This window comes from Macaca thibetana, chromosome 10 (assembly GCF_024542745.1).
Source record: "Macaca thibetana thibetana isolate TM-01 chromosome 10, ASM2454274v1, whole genome shotgun sequence".
Lineage (NCBI taxonomy): Eukaryota > Metazoa > Chordata > Mammalia > Primates > Cercopithecidae > Macaca > Macaca thibetana.
This window is the reverse complement of record NC_065587.1, coordinates 78,954,774-78,960,773: the sequence shown is the minus strand read 5'-3', so window position 1 is coordinate 78,960,773 and position 6,000 is coordinate 78,954,774.

Below are 6,000 nucleotides of genomic sequence, written 5' to 3'. Positions count from 1 at the left end.
GCTTGTTCACAAAGTGGCTGAAATAGTTATCTATTGCCACGTACAAATTATCCCCAAACTTAGCAACCCCAAACAACAAACATTTGTCATCTCACAAAGTTTCTGAGAATCAGGATGCAAGAGCAGCGTAGCCGGGTGGTTTTGGCTCAGGGTCTCTGATGAGACTGCAGTCAATATGTTGGTTGGGGCTGCCATCTTCAGAAGGGGCTGGAGGATCTGCTTCCTAGAAGCAGATTGGCTGAAGGCCTCAGTTCCTTGCCACACAGACCTCCTTAGAGGGTTGCTTGAGTACTTGCTTTACATAACAGCTGGCTTCTTCCAATGTAACTGATCCAAGAGAAAGAAAGGAGGAAGCCACAAGGCCTTTGATAACCTAGTCTCAGAGATTACACATTGTCACCTCTGCCTTATTCTAGTCCATAGAAGTGAGTTACTAAGCTCATACTCGAGGGGAAGAGAATTTGGCCTCACCTTTTGAAGGTAGTGTTGACTAATTTGGAGGCATATTTTAAACCACCCAACTGTCTTTTTTTCAAATAGCTTCACACAAGGCAAACAAGTCATTGTTGCCCTGTGGATAAAAATACCACCTGGTATTTGAATGTTCTGCTGGGAGGTTGCAAGAAACATGGAAGTCTTATATGAAATAGTGAAAAAATAGTATCTATGAAGATGAGTGAGAGGGTATTCTGCTTTCGTAGGCATGGATGAGGGAAGAGTTTGGAAAATGTGGGGGACACAATTTAACTTAGAATTTTCTGTTTAATATATACAGTGTTAACTAGCTATCTCATGGGGCTCTTTGATTCAACAATTCAACACTACGAGGAATGAGACAAACATTGCTGCCTTCAAGGATGAGAGATGAATGGAGCAGAATAAACCCCAGCTAAGCTGCCCAAACCCAACCCAGCCTAGACAGAGACTCAGCTGAGCCACAGGTGCATAAATGATTCCAGCAGAGACGAGAACTGCTTAGCTGAGCCCAGCTCAGATATATACTGAAGAAGTGTGAGACATTAGTATTTATTGTTGTAGTCCACTGAGATTGCATGATTACTTATTATGAAGCATTAGTAACAGAGACAAGTTCACAGTGTCATACAAGAGACAAATATAATGGAAAAAAGTGCAAAGCAATATATAATAAATATTATACTTGAAGATTGTATAGGGTGCTCTGAGAAGACTGAAATGGGAGTGTTTAAATCTGCCTTGGGAAGTTGAAGACTTCAGTTGCCTGAATAAAGTCCCAAAGATGAGCAGGTATTTGCCAAGGTGGGGTGGGAGAAGCACATCCTTTTAGATAACTACAAGTATCTTAGTAAATTGGAGAGCAATAGTAATGGATGAGTCCAAATTTTTGGCAGCCACTGGATCAGGAATAGCTTCGTACGCAGTGCTAGAATTTTCACATCTTAAAGGTACCTATTGAAGAATTGAAGAGGCATAAAATGATCGGACTGATGATTTTTAACTATGCTCTGGGAGTGGTATAGAGGGTGAGGTGAGACCCAAGCAGGAACTGGGTAGGCTCATACTGAGTCTGTGCTCTCCCAGATATGGCCATGGGAAAAGAGGGGGCAGAGGAGATATTCGGAGGTGGCATAGACAAGACATGGTGACTGATTTAATGAGGGGGTGGTTCCTGGCTTCAGTCCCAAGGCAGAGAAGTTTAGAAGGGGGCGGTGGTGAGCATGTCATTGTGGTTCATGATGAGTTTGAAGTGCCTGTGGGTGAGCTAGAAGGAGGTGTTTAGTAGGCAGGCAGAAATATGGTTTTGGGCCTCAGAAGAAGAGCCTGCAGCAGGCATCTAGGTTTGGGAATCATTTGCATAAAGGTAGTAGCTGAAGCTATTATAGGCAAGGTTGGGTTTGTATACTTTGAGAAGCAAACCCAATTTAGTATCTTAGGGAAATGCAGACACCTAAAATATGTGCAGAAGAAGAGAAACTGAAGGAGATCGACAAAAAGCAGTCAGAGAAAACCCAGGGGAAAGCGGTTTTGCCAAAACAGACAAAAAAGGTTTTTTTTGAGTTGAGGTTAACAATATCAAATATCCCAGGGAGACTAGAGTAGCTGAGGATTGAAATATTTTATTTGTTTGTTTTGTAACCAGAAAGTATGATGAGTCTTACGGTGACCTGAGTGAGGGTTTAATAAAGGTGAAGAAGGATGGAAGATAGATTGTAGAGAATGGACAGGAAAATTGAGAGTCAAGAAATGAAAACAACAATGGTTATCAACTACTGCATGATATTAGAACTATCCATGGTCTCTTGGCCTTAGCTCTAATTTTAGCCATAGATGAGTAGACAATTCTGTACAGGCTTTGACTCACTTCAATCAGGAAGCATCTCGCCTTTAGTGTGTACCTTGGGTTTTTCTTTTTGTCTCAGGGCTTCTTCAATGCCATGGGCATCTACGAGAGTTTGCTTGACCCCGTGGATGCAAGCATGGCAGTGTGGGGGAAATTAGTTCCTCTAGAAATAACCCTTTAGGTACATGGATGAGAGCTGATGAATAAATGCTCCTGCCACCCATCTTTTGGATGCCAGTTCTGAGAGGCATTCTGTACACTTCTCAGAGGTCCCATGGAATTGAGCCCCATTGCCCAGACTGGTGACCTTGACAACAATGCTTACAGTGACTTTTCTTAAAAGATCTCTTACTCCAGCTCCCTGAGATCACCTCTTAAATAAACTACCTGAATCCAAGAACATATGTCAGTCTCTGTTTTAAGAGCATCTAAACTAAAAAGGAAATATTTTAAACACTAGTGATTTAAGACGATTATGTAGATATCAACAGGTACTCACTGCGCCCATTCTCCCAACTACAGCTCCTGCTACTTAGGTAGCCATGTTTTGTGTCACATGACCAACTTCTCCATCAATAGCTCGTTGAACCAAAGGTGAGCACATGACTGAGCTCAGCCAATCCAAACATAGGCTGCTCAGCAACCTATGATGTTGCCTGTTGTGAATCTAAGTGGGGAAATAACTGGATTCTTTTCTGTGGGAATGAGGGGGAAAGCAATGAAAGCAGCAGCTCAAAGGTTGGGATGAAAAAGTAAATGGAGAAAACATGGTTGGTTCTCTTTAGCCAACATTATGAGGTAGCCAAAGCAGTGAGAATATAAAGACAAACAAGTGGAAATACCACATAGCCGTTAAGCAAGAGGAAGACAAGACTCCATGACTCTAATCCAATTCTTCTGTGTGACCTTCACCACAAGCTTCCTTTTGCTTGAGGCACGTTTAGTAAGACTGTTTCATGCAGCTACAACAGCCTCAGTAGAGTCAGTGTGACTGGATAAAGATACCTATGGAGAGAGAATGTGTTTGAAGCCCTCACTCATTCCTCCAAACCAACACTCTACCCTTCTCCACCATGTTCTGGGTCTTGGAAGTACCAATTTGTGTGGACCTCATTACTGACTCCCATCTGCTAGCTTCTGGTAGGCTTTGGCCCTTGGGAGTCATCACAAAGGCAAGAAATCAGACGGTAGGAGTGTAGGGAGACTGGTATTTATTTTCAGTTTTCTTTTTCCACGTTGCCTTAGGTTGGCTCCATCCCTTCACCAAAGGCCACAGCTTCAGCCAGACGGTGTCCTCTCCATGGAAAACTACCTTTTCTAGGTTCAGGAAAACTGCTCCCTTTCCTTGCCTCTTTGGGACTAGGGATGGGAAGGGCCCCCACTGTTGCTAGTCCCAAGGGACTTCACTATCCTCCTTGGTTTCTCTAAACTTGCCCACACCTTTATAAATAGTTGCTGTTATTAAAGTCCTGTTTCATTATCCAGTCATTCTAAGAGCCTTACTGATACAGGAAGGCAATACAGCATAGATGGGAAGGGACATTTTGAAACTGGAGGGACAGGAAACGAAAGTGGTTTATGCCTTATGATTGTAGACCATGGTGCTGTACTACTCCAGGGAGCATTTTTCACATTGGGAAGGAATTATGTAACCTATGCCCCTGCTGGTAACTTCTGTTTTTCTTTTTTAAAAATCTTTTCTTTTTTAAAAATCATTTATTTTATTTATTTATTTATTTTTTTCAGAGTCTGGCTTTGTTGCCCAGGCTGGAGTACAGTGGTGTGATCTCGGCCTACTGCTACCTCTGCCTCCTGGGTTCAAGCGATTCTCCTGCCTCAGCCCCTGAGTAGCTGGGATTACAGGCACCCACCGCCATGCCCAGCTAATTTTTGTATTTTAGTAGAGACAGGGTTTCACCATGTTGGGCAGGCTGGTCTTGAACTCCCGAGCTCAGGTGATCCGCCTGCCTTGGCCTCCCAAAGTGCTGGGATTACAGGCGTGAGCCACCACGTCCGGCGCCTTGTTTTTTCTTTTAAGTGCAATGAAAAGTCATGCTACGAGAGAGGAAAAGAAAAGGGTGGGGTAGGAAGGGTTCTTTTGTGTTTGGAAGTCCCCTGGATCTGAAGGGAGAGCCAGATGAAGTTGGAGACTATATTTGTCATTTTGGTAACTATTTTGAACTTCCTTGTTGAGATATACATACAGAAAAGTACACATGTAACATATTACACAGATCAGTAAACTTTCACTAACTGAACACACCCATGTAACCAGCACCTATATCAAGAAACAGGATATTACTAGCACTGCAGAAGCTTCCCTTGTGTCTTTAGTCACTGACCGTTTCCCCCAAGGATTTCCAGTATTCTAGCTTCTAACGCTATGGACTCATTTATCCTGTTTCTGAACTTTATACACATGGAATCAAACTATATGCTCTCTTTTGTATTTGGCTTCTTCCATTCTATATTGAGCTGATAAGACTTATGTATGTTGCTTTAGCATGTAACTGTAGTTTACTTATTCTCATTACTGTAGGTGTTCTATGTTAAAACAGCCAAAATTTATTTCTTCATTCTATTGTTGATGGGCATGTGGATAAATGCCAGTTTGAGCTACAAACATTCTAGTACCTGTCTTTGCGTGAACAAAAGTATATACAGTTGACCCTTGAACAACCTGGGTTTGAACTGCACAGATTCACTTACATGTGGATTATTTTCTACCAAATGGGGATGGAAAATACAGTGTTCATATGATGCAAAACTCAGGGATACAAAGGGCTGACTTTTTCTATACTCAGGTTTCACAGGACTGACTTCAACACTTGAGTGTACACAGATTTGGGTAGAAGCAGAGGTCCTGGAACTAATTCCTTGCCTATACAAAAGGACCACTGTATCTCTGTTAAATAGATACTTAAGAATAGAATTGCCAAGTCAGTGTATGCATACAGCTTTAGTACTTACAGCCAAATGATTTTCTAAAGTGGTTATACCAATTTACACTGCCACTGCTGGGCATGAGAACTTCAATGGGATCATACATTTTCTGTGGTACCAGTCGAGGATTTTCCTGTGTTCCCAAGGACCCCAGACCTAAGGAGGGGTCAGGCAGAGAATTCTATTGATCCAGTGTTTGGGATTTATAGTCCAGGATTGAAGGGCAGAACATGAAAGATGTTGACCCCAGAGTGGAGGCTGTCACACACTGGAGCTCTTGGCAGGATTGGAAATTGGGCTCATTGAGAGAAAACTTAGAAACAGACACTAGAAGTTTAGATTAGTTTGAAGGGCAAGTGCAGAGACACAAGAAAGAACATGAGAGAGTGGAGGTATGACTATTTTGGTTAGAGAATGACATATATGGAGTTTAAGATTGCTGAACTTTGGAGCAGTGTTGGATGAGCTGAGACCCAGGATGAGAACAGCTTTGTGGTGTAGGAGGGTGTATTCAAGGGCACCTTGGTGATGGCTGTGAGAATAAAGGAAGAGGGCAACCAAGGAACAGGTTATTTCAGGAAGACGAACTAGAAATAGCCTGAAGAGGCAAGGGAGAACTGAGTTCGTAAACAGCCCCTGTCCTCCAATCCTTCAGAAACCATTGTTATTTAAAAGCTACTTTTTGTACTTTTTTCTGTAGTTCCTTTTTAAATACTTTTTTTTTTTCTTTGAGACAG